Source organism: Pleurodeles waltl, chromosome 2_2 (genome assembly GCF_031143425.1).
Source record: "Pleurodeles waltl isolate 20211129_DDA chromosome 2_2, aPleWal1.hap1.20221129, whole genome shotgun sequence".
In the NCBI taxonomy this organism is placed as follows: Eukaryota; Metazoa; Chordata; class Amphibia; order Caudata; family Salamandridae; genus Pleurodeles; species Pleurodeles waltl.
Genome location: NC_090439.1, coordinates 1,023,914,165 through 1,023,931,848, shown reverse-complemented (window position 1 = coordinate 1,023,931,848; position 17,684 = coordinate 1,023,914,165). Strand labels below are relative to the sequence as shown.

The 17,684-nt window shown below is 42.0% G+C and overlaps 1 protein-coding gene across 2 annotated transcripts in view; it reads left to right on the top strand.

The window, feature by feature from the left end:
- The window catches only part of OC90 (otoconin 90), a 443,355-nt gene that overhangs the window by 282,807 nt on the left and 142,864 nt on the right, over positions 1-17,684 (top strand). The gene's annotated exons all lie outside the window — the stretch shown is intronic.

Genomic DNA, 17,684 nt, shown 5'->3' with positions numbered 1-17,684 from the left:
TGAGATCATCGATTGTGCTTGCACAAAGTTAAGTAACCAAGTTTAAAGACATAAATATTTGGTTTCAATGAGAAATTCTAGGCTTATGATACCCCTGGTAGCTACAGCTCAGGTAACAGGTTCTCTCCCAAAAAATTGTGAATAATTAATTTAAGCAGTACCAAAACAATGTTAATGTAATGAACAGAAAAAGTAAACATTTGGAAATGTACTACAAAATAGAAAAAAACAATAGTAAAAAATCACTAAAGAGGCAAAAATTGTGACTGCCACTGATGTTGATTACATTTTTGACCCCAAATAACAAACGCAAGAATTTCTCCAATATGAGCAGGAGTACCCCGCACCTACCAACATACTACCACTTGATCAATATAAAAATATCATTTACATTGATGGTTCAGCACAACCATCTGTGGCCACTAAACATCAATATTCAGCCACTTGCGCATAAGCGGGGTAATGAGAGATGGTGTATTCCACCCTCAAGATACCTACACGTAGACCTTAGAGGACTGCACTGCACAGCTGGCAGAGATTAGGGCTCCTATCTTGGCGCTGAAACACACAGATCCAGAACAGCCCACACTAATTGTGTGTGATTCGTATTACTGTGTCCAGTCCTACAATGATTATTTAAATCACTTGTGTCTGAAAGGGTTTATTGACTCCAAGGGGAACACCATTAAACACAGAAGTTTGTGGGAGAGTGTAGCTGTCCTACGGGAAAGTCTACCAAAAGCACATGTAGTACATACATTGGGCCATAAAAGTGTAGGAATACGTGTTGTAGGAAATACATTGGCTGATGAAGCTGGCAAATCCGCAGTAGCTATGGCTTCTGTTGCTGCAATAATTTTTTCTCGTATGAGATTGGATAATGAAACACTGGCTGCCGTGAAAGCTTCGGCTGACAGCCAGCCCTTACCAAAAGCATACCCTGCAAGGTATACCTATCATGTTAGTGCTCACAATGTTGCATTTGCAACTATTCCAGTGGCGAGAGAGCGTGTGATCCCCAAGCAAGACCAGAGATTAGGTCTTATCAAAGCAGTGCATGAGGGTGTCTCTTCTACTCATGCAGGTCTGGCAGCCACAATTTCTCTTTTGCAAAAACCCTTCTAGTGGCCAGGTCTATACAAACAGACCAAGCAATATGTCCTTTGTTGTGGCATCTGCCAATAAATAAAAGGATCCACCACCTCTTAGTTTCAAACAGACCGCTACAATGTGTGTACCTGGACCAATGTGGTCTCTTACAACCTGATGGTGCATACAAATACATCTTTGTCGCTGTTGATTCCTGTTCAGAACAAAAGATTGGCAGATATGGGGTAGGGAAGCATTGTTTATAGCATGCCTTATTCATTTACAAATGATACTTTTAAATGAAACTATCCAGCAAACATCCTGGTTGAGGTTAGCTAAAATAAAAGAGATGAACGCGCCCAGCATCCACACGCCAGCTACATTTGAGATCTGGCAAACGCTTTTAAATGTCACCGAATATCAGCTCATAGCTTAGGTTCAGAACTGTATCTTCAATTCCTCGCTTTCAAGGCCTGGAGGATGGTTATTGTGGCCAAAGGACACAAATAGTTGCTAGGTATGTTTTGTTAATTCCTCGGGGTTTCAAAGCCAGCTGGCCAGACCCTCGCTATGTCTCTGGCCAGCACTTGGGTATTGTCACTACATACAGTGTGGGTAAACTGTGCCAACAATGGTTATGTTCTTCTTCCTTAGAAGCATTAAAAGAACATCTTAGTCTTCTATCTGAGGAAATGGACTTACAAGATTGCTTGTTAGAACCTAGGAAGCCACTCTCAAAACGTTGCCTGTATATCATATATAATGAAATTTGGAAGCTTTCCCAAATGGAAGCTGCTACACGTTTAAGGCAGATAGATAAGGAAAACATGGAGAAAGCTTTAGCCATTGTCATTAATGGCATGAACACTTTGTCCAACAGAGTTGACACCTTAAAAAATATTGTGTTGTCTGCGATTGACATAATTCAGAATGATATGTACTTTTTACAACATGGGCAAACTCAGCTGCGTTTTATTATGCAGTTAGGTTGGACATTGTAGGTTTTGAAAACTGGCTGCGTGCCCTAGAAACACATAAATAGTAGCAAATTATTTACTGCTTTTAATTTGTCCAGGCAACAACAGATAATGGCTAAAAAAGAAGCTAGTTACATCAGGCTTAGTATTGAAAAGCTAGAAAAGTTGCCTTTTTCTGTGGCAGAAATTTCCTCAGCAGTATGATTAATACATGGAGTTATAAATCTGCCCATTCCAACTTTCGTTTCACAAACTGTTTAAAACATTTTGCTGTAGGCAGACATGAGCAGCTAGGAGAAAGTTGCATGCACAAAGTGTGGAAGTTGCCTTTCGATTTTAAATGTCTGAATGGCAAAACAGAGGTCTTCCTCGGCAGAAGCAATTTTGAGACTACTAATAGTCATTTTATGATTTGTAAGCAGGTGTCCTTGCACGACCTTTGTAATGCTGAGGTTGGGAACTTGGAATGCCATGTGAAGGGTACTCCCGTCCCTTTGATTTGTCCAGTATTTCAGATACTTTCAAATGGAAGTTATGTGGTTCTGAACGATGGAAGCTGCTGCGGTATGGAGCCTGGAATTTCTTATGTCATTTTCGTTTCTCAAATGGTAACTTGTTGCGGCCATGTTTCATTCCCCCCCCACACAAGAGATAAGAGTAGCAGATTTGTGGCCCCACATTGCTACATCTAATGTAAGTTTTGACAAGCTGAGCAGACTAAAGGCGCTAATGTTTAAAAAATGAGTTGTCCTGACATCGGCCAAAGAGATGTACGATCACCAAATATCAAGGTCATCATCTGAGATACAGTCCCTAATAAATACCAGTTTCCCCACACACTTTGGAGAATTCGTGAGCAGAATTTTAACCGAGTCTAGTACTGCAGGGATGTGCACTTTTTTAAGGCTGTCGGTTCTGGATTTGTTAGCACCTTCCAAACCGTGTTTGGAGTCATACCTTCAGCCATTAAGTCACTCTTTTCGAGTGTCTTTGGCGGATTCCCAATTATCTTGGCATTAATTGGCAGTATACTGCTGTAGTTTTGGTATGTAGTGGCTGTCCTACCTCAGCAAAGCAGAGTGATAGTGCTCCCACCAGCCCAGCTCTGTTGTAATCACATGATGCAGTTCTTCGGAGCCTCCTTGCTGGAAGAGCTGAAGCATGATTGGTCGTTGACGTTCCGACCAGTCCTACCATGTGTGCAGTCAGTTTTCCACTACATTTGGTACTCCTTCAAATGTGCACCAATAGGGTGTCTTGCAATGCAACCTGTGCCTCCTATGGAGAAGGATCAATGTTCTTGATGAGGGTCCATTCACGGACATGCCCCTTGAGACTGCGGTTGATTCGCGAGGCATCTTAAGAGCCACCAATTGTGAATCTCCTGGCTTCAAAGACATCTGGCACATTGGAAGGTGCTGCCTCCACAGGTTGTTCTGCGTTTGAGGATCCTGCACACTTCTGCTCCATGGATCCCTGTGCTAATCCTTTGATCCATCTATCGCCTGCTAAATTGGAGTCCTTTCTGGTCTGAATCTCCATTGACATTGGAGATGTTTTGCAAGACCATGATTATTGTTGATTTGACCATTGGCTTTTTCTCAAAGTGTACAATGCGACACCAAATTGCCTTTCAATTCGGCTTGTCTGCCGGCCTACTTTGCTTGTCACCTTTTGACATTAAATCTCATGTATGATTATAACGTTTGTTTTTAGGTATTTAGTTTAAAGCATTTTTAGACTTTGGACTTAGCACCCTATTTTTCCGCAATGGGGAGGGTGTTGTGGATCCAATTTAGTTTGCCTGGGTACAGGAGTTTAGCTTGGCTTCGGCTTGCAGGCCTGTGCCCTTTTACCTAAATAAACACGGTCAGTTTTATTATTCAATTTTATTCATTTTAGCACTGCTTGCATTTTTGACTAAATGTTTTTATTTCATAATCAGTTACCATTCTGTGAAAACGAAAATATCAGTAATGGACGTATTAGATAGTCACTATGTTCTTTTGCTTTATGTTGACAAAGAACACAATGTGAAAATGTCAGGCATTTGTTATGATATTGCAGATACAAGTTTGTACCCACAATCTAGCGTTTAAGTACATACCCACGTCAGGATGTCTGAACGAACAATAACATGTGCCTTATAAAAACACCTAGTGAGACCAAGGCTATTAGAGTGGGTTCCACCCAGGATATTCCAGCCTTTGTGTCTCTACGAAGCCTGATTTGGAGACTGGAGGCCGACCTTGTCCTAGGGTAACAGGAGCTGGGGCGCTTCTCATGGACATGGTATGGGCAGATTAGGTTTATCACGCCTTGCTCTCTTTAGAGTAGAAAATACGCTTTAGGGGGGAATTTGCATATTCACGTTTATTGCAATATGTTGAGGTTGCTCATATATACATTGCTTATCTTCACAATCCAGATTTTGTTACTTATCATTATCCTAATCATTTCAGCTCATGCATTTTATTGAAGATTACAGTCTTTTCAATAAATGTATTGAAAATTATCCTGCATCTTCTTTCTTGCCTGTGTGTGTGTGTAAGAGACTTATTGCTAACAAGAGAAAAGGGTAAGACTTGTTGCACCGCGATATTCCTTGAGAGAGTCTTCCAGAGTCCAGGTGCCAGGCTGTCAACAATCACCTTTACAATTTGTGTTTTCGTGAGGTGCTTCTAGAAAGCCGGAATGATTTGGCCGACAGCTGCAAACTGATGTAGAAGTGACTCAGTCGCCTACAAGCAGGGGTGTTTCGCCCCTAATCCAGCCGTCTTGTAGAGATATGAGGGTCCTTACGACACATCCTTTGATTTGAAGCTTGCACTTTCACTGAATGACAACTGGTGCAAAGAGTTTGTATGCTGCCATATACAGGTCTCTCAATAAATCTTGCGGTGACAACTAGAATCATGGAAGGAGAGAGGAGTAATAAATCTCACGTTTTGGCCACATCAGGCTTCCAGTGAGGTATATTTTTAGTTAAATATTCTGCACTCATAGGACATCTCATAGCAGATTGTACCAGTCATTAAATGCCTGCTCCCTGGCTTTTGTATCACTGATTAAGATTGCCCCAGTATAGCTGGAGTGGATATGTAATGATCAGGTTTGCCCACTGTGGTGAGTTATAAGGGGAGATAGTCCAAGCAAAGTCACTTTTATTGAATCAGAATGAAGCAGTTAGAATGTGAGTGCTGAATAACAGCCCAGGACTTCAGGTCAGACTTTTCTGGACAACTGTAAGACCACAAAAAGAAAGGAAATCAAGGACAATGGCTGAAAGCATGACAATTAAATTACAGCTTCCAGTCAGGAGCCTTGAGTGCATTCTAAAAATCTATTTTCCTCATCAATTTATCCTGTAGCTACTCTCTCCATTCCCTGTTTCCAGGGTGGAACTCTTACAAATCTCATTGACATTTATTTTTCTTTTTGATCTCTGATTTGAAGGACTTAGACCCTGAGAACTTTGTCTAAATATTGGTTCCCATTTTCTTGTTCTGTATTGCTTAAAGGAGTAAACACCAGGATCTACATCTCCCTGTTATAGGGTTGGATTTTCTGAGTTCTGTCTCAACCTACTTTGGGTCAAACCCCTAATCCCACAAAGAGTAATGACATTGAAAACTGAGACGGGCAGTTTCCAACAATATAAAGGAGTATTGTTCAATCAACTCAAATCTTCAATCAATCTCATGTAAGATTTTCTTCAAAATCAAAATGTCCTAGAAGGCTTCTGATAAGTTCAGAATATGCCTTGGTTAAGTCTGAAAATGCCATTATTCCAATGTGTGTTTCGACCTCTGGTAGCGCGCAGGCCTGGGCTTTTTAAAGGCTTGAGACATTTGGAGAACCACAATATTGTAAATTTACCATCCACAAAGATAAAAACATACATTTTCTTGATTCCAACGTGTTAGACCTGGCATCCTTTGGTGTGGTTTCTTCTAACTTTTTGCTTTCTGACCTCCTGTTTTGACTGTGTGCAGAACTTTGTTTTTGCTGGCTTTAGGACTCTGTCCACTTTTGACCAATGCTAAAGCACATGTGCTCTTTGTCTAAAACATGGTAACATTGACTTCTCCATGATTGGCTTATTTGATTTCAATTGCAAGCAACTTACCTACTCCTTCCAACTAGAATGATACACTCACCAATGAACTAACTAAGGAATGCTACAGTGTAACCGTCTGGCACACTATTTTTTTTAATTGTCTTTTTATTAAACCATTGCGCATCATACAAATCAAGCACGGAAGTGAAAAAAGTGTAAATATCTTATACAGCAATTTGGGTCAATTTCCTATAAGTAGAGTCAACATACATAGTTGTTGTGGTACTTTTAAAGCCCAAACCATACCATATAACATATTTAAATCTTGGTTCAGTGAGGAAGACCCCTCTCATGCCCCTGGTCCTACAGCCCACCATCAGTACTCTCTGTAGTCACGTCAGGCCCCCCCAGACCATCTCCCACTTTTTGGGGCAGTCCCTGCTCTGGTAAATCATCTGTTCTGCCCTTTGGCACCAGTTTAAGTCCAATACCCCAATTTCTTGCTATATTTTGTTTGGCTACACCTACTGCCATCACCAGCCAGATCCCCTGCTATTGTGTCCAGGATTTCTCCCCTGTCATCATCATGGGGGGCCACTTGGGTACACATTGGCTTATCCACGATTGGCATATTTAATATACTTGTAAGTTCCCGGTAAAGTGCACTACTTGTGCCTAGGGCCTGTAAATCAAATGCCTCTAGTGGGTCTGCAGCACTGATTGTGCCATTCACTGCTGTACCCTTTCAAATATGTCTCAGGCCTGCATCTGCATAGCTTGTGTGCGCAGTTTAAACTGCCATTTTGACCTGGCAAGGGTACCCAGTTGTCAGACCCAAACCTTCCTTTTTATTACATCACCCTTAAGATAGGCCCTAGTTAGCCCCAAAGGTAGGGTGCAGTGTATTTAAAAGGTTGGACATGTACTTTTAAGTTTAACATGTCCAAATAGTGAAAAACTCTTACAATTGTTTTTCACTATTGCAAGGACTATCAGTCCTATTAGCTAGCATTGGGGTTGCCTTAAAACATCTTTTAAGTGTAATTTCCAATTGGGAAAATATAGAAATATGGCATGTGGTATCGCTGGACTCACAATTTAAAAATACATCTTATGGTGAAGATGGTTTTTAAATTGCAGGTCTGAAAATGCCACTTTTAGAAAGTTGCCATTTTCTTACTTTAACCATTCTGTGCAGCATTGTGTCTCTGAATATATACGTCTGGGTTTAGGTGACAGCTTCATTTGTGCATTCTCCCCAGACAGCCACAAACAGGAAGGGTTGGGTGTGAGAGGTGATTTGTCTGCATTTATCTGCATACTGATAGTTGTCCTAGGCAGGGAGAGGGAGAGGCAGTTCGCACTTACATCTGAAATGGCTGTGTCCTGCCCTCACACAAAGGACTGTTTACCCCCTACTGGTAGTCTGGAGGCAGGACTGGGTTGAAAAGGATTATTGTGTACTTCAGAGAACTCTTTTGAAATTACCCCTACATCAAAGCCCTTTTTGGGTATAAGAACTGGGCCTCTGACACCAGATACTCAGAACACTTTTGGACTGAGGACACTCTATTAGGAAGAAGGACTGCTGGGCTGTCAGGAGGGACTAACACTTTGCTGTTTGCTTTGCTGTGTAGGCCTGCCGCCTGCTACTTCTTATCTAGGAGTGAGAGGACTGGATCTAACTCTTTACATCCTGCAATCCAAAGTTTCTCCAGGGGTCTGATTGAGCTTGCTACCTGTTTCTGAAGTCTCAGGGATATCAAAGACTTCACCTGTATCTTGATACCAGCACCTAGACTCCTCTGCTGTGAGTCCGTCTCTCTCCAAGTGTTGCCAAATCCATTCCTGGGCTCTTGGAGGCGAGTGTGGTGCTGCAACACAAGAACTGACGCGATGACACCAGCGTGTCACTTGGAACCAACGCATCCTGCTGCAGAAATGCCGCTTTGCCGGTGCCTGCTCTAAAGCCACGGACACCACTCACCATCTGCGTGATGCAACAACCCCAACTTACAACACAGCCCCAGTTTGGCTGATGCAGCACTGACGCATCAGAATCTTTACTCATCGCTTCTGGACATCAATACATCAACAATGTTGCCCGATCAGGAAACAACGCATCGTATCCAAGCGCAACACATCTCTTCCTATGGATCAACCCATCGTCACTGAGCATCTCTGCAACAAAGGTACTTACTGTCAGTGGGTCTAAGTGACTCCAATGCCTGGCCCACCCTCCATTGAAGTGGGACTGAATTTTTGAATTTGCCCTGGTTCAGCGTGACAAAAAAGCCCTGGGTGCGAGCTATTGTCTTCTAAGCACTCCATTTTGTTTTAATCTTTGAAAATTCACAACTTGACTTGTGTTTGTTAGATTTTTGTTGTTTTGGTCTTGTTTGACTCAGATAAATATTGGCTAGTTTTCTAAACAGGTGTCGAGGCCTTTTTGGGATGTTTTCACTATATTACTGTGTGTGTTCACAAATACTTTACACATTGGGCCTTTAGTTTATCCCGACGGATCCGGGCCAAGTTTCCAGAAGGTGAGCGCACATAAACTTTTAGTGCGTACCTTACTTGCCCTGACTAGGATTGTTGTCCCTACTTGGAGAGAGTGCAAACCTCTGCTAACTAGAGACCTAATTTCTAAGACAACAGGGAAGGGGAATTGAACATCACTCCCAATAGACAGAAACAGACAAAGCCGAACCCTGAGCAGTGCAAAAAATGAATCAACAGAAATTTAAGAACATACAACATTTAAATACAGTTATCAAACAGAACTGATGTAAATGAAAAACTAATTTGGAATCAAATTATAAATGTAAAGGAAAAGAGCCTTGAAAAAGCCCTTGGCCTGCGTGCCATCAGAGTCCGAAACTCGTCTTGGCAAATTGGCATTTACAGACTTAACCAAGGCATATTCTGAACTTATCAGAAGCCTTCTTGAACCTTTTGATTTTGAATAAAATCTTCTTGCATGAGATTGAGTCAAGATTTGAATTGATTGAACAATACTCCTTTATATTCTTGGAAACCATCCACCTCAATTTTGAATTTCGACATCTTCTTGTTCTGGATGCCATTAATGTACAAATATTCACCAACAAGCATATGTAGGCTTTCATAAACAGTTTACTAGTTACAATTGGAGTTATTATGACCCCGGCAGACGGTGTTAAATTGGTGGTAGCACCGCCAACAGGCTGGCGGTAACTACCGCCAAATTATGACATTGGCAGTTTGGCTCAAGCCAAACCGCCAATGTACCACACCGTCCACCACGGTGGTAATGACCGCCAGGCTGGAGACATCAGTCTCCAGCCCGGCGGCCATCACTTGCCCGCCTGCGGGATTATGACCCCGCTTACCGCCATGGTTTTCTTGACTTCTGTACCGCCACGAAAACCATGGCGGTAGGCACTATCTGATGGGGGTCTCCCCCGTACCCCTCCCCAGAGTCCTCCCCCAACAGCCACGGCCCCCCTCCTACCCTCCAAAGCTGATAGGGCCCCCACCCCTCCCCTGCCCCCGAACACCATGGGGCCCCCCATACATACCCCCCCACTGCCCCACCCACGCATGCACACACCACTCACACACATACACACGCACCCACACATATACATGATACACTCACCGACACACACCACACCCCCGCATTCATGCACGCACTCACTCACCCCCTCCATACACACACACTCACACCCCCATTCACGCACACGCCACACAACATCCCCCCACCCCACTCCCCTGTCGGACGATCACCTTACCTGTCTCGGTGGTCGTCCAGGAGGGAACGGGTTCCATGGGGCCTGCTCTGCTGGCAGCACCCAGTCACCACAACATCACCACGCTGAATACTGTATCATAATTCACCGGGGGTATTGTGGTGACGTGGCGGTGCCGAAGGAGCAACCTCCACTGCACCGCCGACCGCCAGTATGGCTGCTGGCGGCTCTCCGCCCAAATTATGGCGGAGAGCCGCCAGCAGTCAGAATATGGCAGACAGAAGACTGCCAACACTGGCGGTCTTCAGACTGGTGGGACTTCGGCGGTCTTCCAAGAAGACCACCAAAGTCATAATGGGGGCCAATGTTATTAGTATGCCGTTTTAACACGTTCTCTGTTGGAAACCTGTTTGTTATTCTGTGGGGAAGTGAGGCCTCTGTCTGGTCATGAGCAGTGGCTAAAATACACTAAGTCAAAATGATCTAATTCCAACTAAGTAAACAGCTTCAGAGAGAACTGACAAGCTTAGCCTTAGTCACTTGCCCAAGCCGCAAGCCCTTTCTTAAATTAACTTGCTTGTGGCATGTAAAGGGCAACTCCAACACAGCATTGCAATTAGGAAATCAGCAATTTAAAACTCCCAACCAGTTTAGATAAGTAAAGCTATATCTATTGATTAAAGTAATACAAAAGGAAGGGAATCTGATGCAAGGATCAGGGGTTATTATCAAAAATGATTTGAATGCTATTTGCAGCATAGACAGTCCTTTAAAGTAAAATAAAGAAAATAAAGTGTTGGTTATGGCTCCCAAAAATGACCACAAAACAATGCCTACCAGGAAAATGTGTTTATTAGCCCTTAGAAGATGTTACCTCCTAAAACAGTTACTCACTGGTAGCAGTAAATGTTTTTGATTTAAAAATAGCTAATCACAGATGTCCGGATCTTTATGTCTAGGGCTTAAGTTAACAGTCTGCACGGTACGTTTGCATATACTCACTAGCTCTTTAGAGCCACAGCAGAATGTCCTTTTGCCACTGAATTGCTCATTTTCTTCAAGGCAGACACAGTTGTCTTTGTTGTTAGATGTCCCATCCTCAAGATAAAACTTCCAACAGCATGCAAGCACATCTTTTCAGGGCCTTCCATGCTTCTTCCATGTGGGTCAGCAAGATGATTGTTTGGTTAGCCCAGGGAGCAGCTTTCAAGCCCATTCATTGTTCCAGGGCAGAACTGGAGACACATCACCACAGCCCCCTGCCCCCAGTTAGAAGTTAAGGTTTCCAGCAATCGGGCAGCATTCTCTTCTCTCCTCTAATCAAATTTCTCCCTTCAGAGGCCCTTAATATGAATGGCCACTTAATTCTAGTGGGGAAGGTAACAGTTGTTAGTGGCCACATCTGAAATATGAGCTCTGACGGAACCCAGTAGACCTCGTTACTATGACATGGATATTTTGGTTGCTGAAAGCAGCCAACACCTTAGGGGGGAAATGTAGTGGGAGAGTCGGACTCAGAATTACTAATTTCCACTGAAATTATGTATTTCATAACAGGCCTTCAGGGTCCAACTCATAATGGGCTGGATTTCCAGAGTTAGGGTTACCTGGTACGGGTAGCTATGGGGGTGAGAAAGTACTGTCCCCTTTCCTAGGCCTCTAGTAATGTGTGCCACAGTGTTTACAGCAGTTTTTAAAGGATTAAAAGGATTAACTAAGCTTGATGACCCCCTCCTTGACTCAAGCCTATGTCCTCACACTATCCTTGCCTGTGCCTTCTTACAGTGTTTCCTAATTCCTGTCCAACCAACATTCCTTATAGTAGAAAATAATAATGCCAGAGTGCCTTATGTTACAGTTTTCCAAAATTGGTGCTCTAATCCTAGGTTAGACCTTTGCACTTTTCCTTGTCTGAATTCTACCCTAAGAGGATCTATGAGAGAGGTCAGAGATCATGTGGAATGAAAAGTGCAACTTCCTCTGAGCTACAGGAGATTCAGCTAATGGAAACTGTTCAGACATTTAGGCAGGTTATGTGACAACTTTACAAAAATAATTTTAGAAATAGAGAACAAAACTGCAGTGGGTCTATTGATTCAAATTTGGTTTGTGAACTATAGGGTGCAAAATGACATTTCTAGAGATTATTTTTTCTAAGATTGTGGTTGGCAGCTGCATTTTGTACAAAATGTGACAGCTAAGTGTACGTATATGTGCTTTGTGGATGCAAGTAGGTCACCTATTTTACTTTATAGATTTGTCAGCTAAAGATTTGTGTGCCTTCAATGCACATTTACAGCTAAGGTACAGCACAAGAGTGGTAAATCTGGCAACTAGTATATAAATATGACTTTACTTTTTAATTTGAAGCTACAAGCATAACCTGTGCTGTCTTTAACTTCACACTGTACTGTGTCTACTAAAAGTGAGTGGAAAAAAACAGTATTTGCAAGTTAGAAACAAAATTGTCTAAAAGAGGCTGAATCTTGCACATGCAGTCCCAGATTTATAAACAAACGTTTGCAGTGGGATTTACAGTCCAATGCAAATCACAGTTTAGTTGGATTGCAACCAAGGTTGTGCAATTTGCGTTACTTTGCATCAAAGGGGATTTCCATGGGAGGTGTGTGGGTGCTACCATGCTACCACCCATAGGTTTTTACACACATCCCTATCTACAAAGAATTGTAGACAGGAATTAGTTCCCAAATGCTGTGCCTCCTTGGAAAAGGCATAACAAGGAGATTTTTTTTAAATTTCTTCTTGTTTTCCTTCTTTGCATATTTAATGCACTGTACAGCTTAAAGTTTAGTTTTTGTACTGGAAGGTACGTCATAACAGGGAGAGAGCAAAAGGCTCCACATCTTAGTAAATATGGCTCTGTTTTGCTCTATTCCTTTCACACAGCGCAGCAACTTTACTTGCTAAGCTGTGTTGCATGGTTTGTACATAAAACAGTGCCATTGTTTAATCCAGCTTGTAACTCTGACAAATTTAATTACAAACCTGTGTTTTTAAGACATGTTTCAGAAAATACTACAAGATGTCAACTCCAGATAAAAAAGTCTCCCCCATAGGAAATATAAGCTTGTACTCATCACACATTTCTAACCTTGACAAGCTCGCATTATGAATATACAAATCATCAATCCAAAAAGCTAAAAATGGTACTACTCAGACAGATTTCAAAATGCTAAATCTACAACCAAATAATTTTATAAAATTCTCAATGAATTTCGAAAACCTACATGCATGGAAGGAAGTCATCCCACTGCTCAAGATTTCACAAACAAACTGGCAACTCATTACACAACCAGTCAGACACATTGGACTCCTATTTAAAACAGAAGAAAACCATCAGCCCCAACCCCTTTCCTAAAATACACTCTAAGAATAAACCAACCCAGCCTCTACAGTCCTTCAAACAAATATCCCAAGGTGAATTTATGGATTTGGTCAAAGCAAGCAGACCTTCTGGTTGCCCTTCTGACCTTGTCCACCACACATCTTCAAGAACATTCTTTTATCTACTTCTGCTGCCACACCTGTAAGAAGAATCATCAACTCTTTAACTACAGGAACTTTTCCTGAAGACCTGAAAAGGGCACACATAAGACCGTTATTAAAGAAAACAAACCTAGACCCGCAAGACCCCAACAACTACAGACCAATTACAAATGGATCTTTCCTGGGCAAACTGATAGAAAGAGCAGCATTCGCCCAGATGTCACAATTCATTGAAGACAATTCTATACTTTCAGACTTCCAAACTGGATTCTGCCCAGGAAGAGGCACTGAATCGGCACTCAGCAATCTGGGATGATCCTAAAAACACAGTTGACCGCAATGGAGTTGCTGCACTACTTCTCTTGGACCTCTTGGCTGCCTTTGATACGGTTGACCATGACACCCTAATTCAAAGACTCCACAAAGGCGGCATAGAAGGGACTGCCCTCGACTGGATTACATCCTACCTTCAAAAAAGATCTACTATCATCTATTCTCCCCCCTTCTCATCCAAACCCTACCTCACAAAAGCAGGGGTCCCCCAAGGATCAATCATCTCACCTTTGCTTTTCAACATCTACATGATATCATTACCAGAACTGATCAATGATTTTCATCTCACATGCTACAACTATGCAGATGACACACAAATACTACTTAAATTAGAATGCCCCAAAAACATTGAAAACTCAGAAATCTTCAGTTGCCTCAGAGCCATTGATCAGTGGATGACCTGGAGCCATCTCAAACTAAATGCCTCCAAAACAGAAATACTCATATGTGGTGACTGGAAAAGTTATGACCCACTGTGCGCCTGGCCTGACGATCTCAGACCACCCCCTCAATTATCCAAGGAAGTTAAAAACCTTGGAATCACCATGGACTCCTAGTTAACTATGAATGCCCAAGTGGACAAATTAGCACGGACAAGCTTCATCACCTTGAAGACACTACGACGCATCTTCCCCCACCTTGGATTTCCACACAAGGTGCAAGCTACTATCTCGCTTGTACTATCCAAACTGGATTATGCCAATGGCCTCTACCATGGATCATCTCTATCTATTATGAAAAAACTACAACGTATTCAGAACTCCGCAACCAGGCTACTATTACATGTAAAGCCACAAGCCCACATCTCCTCTGCCTTGAGAGCACTACACTGGTTACCCGTTGCCAGAAGATGCACTTTCAAGCTGCTTTGTATCACCCACAAAGCTATACATGGAACAGGACCGCTTTTGATCAGAAACAAAATAACCAAATACATTCAACAAACAAAACCTCTGCTCAAGATTGGCACCCCGCCTTAGAACACCACCATACAAGAAAAAGAGTATAGGTGGTACATCCTTCTCCGTTCAAGCAGCCAAACTATAGAATTCATTACCCCCCAACTATAAGAGCCACAGATAAATATTTTATCTTCAGACTACTCAAGAGTTGGTTCTTTCCTTCATAACCACCATATTCAAACAACTATGGACTGCATCTGCCTATGTTGATAAATATTTTTTTTCTGATTATGTGTATATTCGAGTTACATATAGTTCTTTAGAAAATATGTATCGCTACTATGTCATAACAATAAACTACACACACACTCTTTAAACCTGTTTAACTAAGTATATTTATTCATGGTTTAATTATGTATATATATGTACATATATGTGTGCATATGTGTGTGTATTCATGTGTGTGTATATATATACTGTATATATATATATATATATGTGTGTATGTTTTTCTATGCTTAACATGTTCATAGGTCATTGCATAACTCCTAGATAAGTTGTTATATTAGATACTTATGAATCCCTGCTCTCATCTTATATCACACCTATCTACCCATCGCCATATGTCATGTCTCTATCAATCTATCCCCCATTCCCACTCTGACTCATCCCAAATCCATTCTACTACTTTCATCTCCTAAATAACTCTGCTTAAGCTCTTCCCTCCGCTTCCACATCTAACTCACCCAAACCTCACTTTACTACCATGATCTCCCAAACAACCCTACTATATTTCTCCCTCATTTATCTCACCCTCCTACTATGATCTCCCTAACCCTTCTACAGACTCTTCCCTCCTCCATCCTCCCTTTACTCATCCCAAGCCTAAATCCTATTACCATAAACTCCCAATTAACACTTCTGTCCACCCCTCCATTACTTCAGTAAATCTAACAAACAAACTCTCATATCTGCGGCTCAATTTAACTCATAATAATACTAAAACTGTACTCATATTTCCCTATACTAATCCACCACTAATTCTTTTTGGGTTCTGGAGTAGCGTGCTACTCGCCGAAAAGCGCTTCAATGCCTCGTCAGGGGTAGTAAGTGCTATATAAATACTATTACAATACAATATGGACATAGACACAATGAACACTGAGTTTCTGGTGTTATCAATGCCATGGAAGACCAAGTGTGGCACTGATGTGCACACAAAGTAATTTAATGGTTTATGTGGTTTAGATAATTTATGGTATCTCCATTGCATCCAGACATCCATGTCATTTGCAGAGTATGGGGAGATGTTGAGTCAATTTATATAGCCTGCTTGATACACTAAATCCCCTCTTTCCTCTTGCCGTGAAGCATGATTAGGAATAGAGGCGAATATTCACGAGCCCCATGCATCACTTTTTTTTGATGCTCTGGCAGCACTGACTGCAGACCCATATCTATGAGGCCACGCAAAGTAACTTTTTGTGGCTTTTTATGGCCCCATAGATATGGAGTAAGGCAAGGGAAGCACAAGTCACTGCCTTGCCTTACACTGCTCCAGGGAGGCGCACCATGGCAATTTGCGGTGGGTTTTCCCACGTAACGTCCATGGGTTTTGCCGCATTCACAGATTTGCAAGGACTTGTAAACCTGGGAATGCATCAAAATCCTATGCCTCCCAGGGACAGGCGTAACGAGGAGAAATATCTATATTTCTCCTTGTATTTCAACCTTTCCATGTGTGCTCCATTCTGCTGAACACATAGATAGAGGAAAACACCTCCATGGATTATTTCTGGGCAGGAAGGTGCCCCTCCCTGCACAAAAATGATCCTGCATGCAACAGAGGCACTCTAGCACTACGGTGCAAGGGCGCCTGCATTGGCACTAGGTAGCCTAAACGGTGGCAGCGCAGGGGGAAAGGACAGGATGGCACCGTATTTCAGAAATACAGTGCATTCCTTCCCTTTCCCTCGCCACTACTATTGTAAATATGGGCCAGAGTATTTTTATGGTGTCTTATGAAAGGTTGGATAGCTGAACTTAAATAGATTCACGGGACCAGTTATGTTAATGGGAGGATAATAAAAGCCCATCAGGCGCACTGCCTTCAAGCACACAACGCTGCTGAAATGAAGCGGGTCTGCGGCCTAAATTACATTTTCTTGGCAACACTGAGATACACCATGACTTCGATTAGAAATAATTTTTACACTTCACACATGGGTTTAAAAAAATGTGTCCATGAAACGGAGTTATTGCATTGAACACTGATTTATTTCTGCTAAGAAAGTATCCTGAGGTGATCACCCGGTGCTAAGAGAATAATTCTTAGTAGGTTGAATACTCATTTGCACGCAGACGTAAATCTGTGTATTATTCTCAAGTGAATGCAACTTGAGGATATGTGCCTAAATTCCATATATTAGCAGCATGTTTGTGAGTATTCTGAGATGGCACCAAATACTTGTATCCAGGGGAATGACAGCTTTTCAACAAGAACGTAAAGCATAGACAATGGGTAGTTCAATGATACTTACCAACAAAGAGAGAAGGAGAGAGAGAGAGAACTTTTACCTACCTGAACTTTCAGCCATAATGGTGGCACTGAGGCCAATGAGTAAAGGATTCTGCGAAAGACTGAAAACCTATTGGTTCCTGGTGGCTCAGACACACAGCGTCGAGTTGCAAAGTTATGTGTATTCCTGCACCTCTTCTGTTTATAATCTTTTTAGATTTTTAGATTACATGTTTCTTCTCTATCCCTATGTAGCACTTTGTGAAACATCTGTCAGGTGGTGTTTATTGCTATATAAAATCCCCCCCCTAAAAAAACTAAAAATATTACAAAATAAATAAAAGATTGAGTTATTGATTCATTTTGAAGTTCCATCTTAGATGCAAACACGTCATATTGAGATGATTATTAAAAATACCAACTTGCTTTTGTGCAAGAAATGCACTGCAAAAAAACAGGTGTACTATTACCCAATCGGAAGGTCTACAGTTGACCGACCTGGATTGAGCTGGCCATGCTGGAAATCGAACTCTGACCTGCAGATTATTTTTAGGACATTTATTT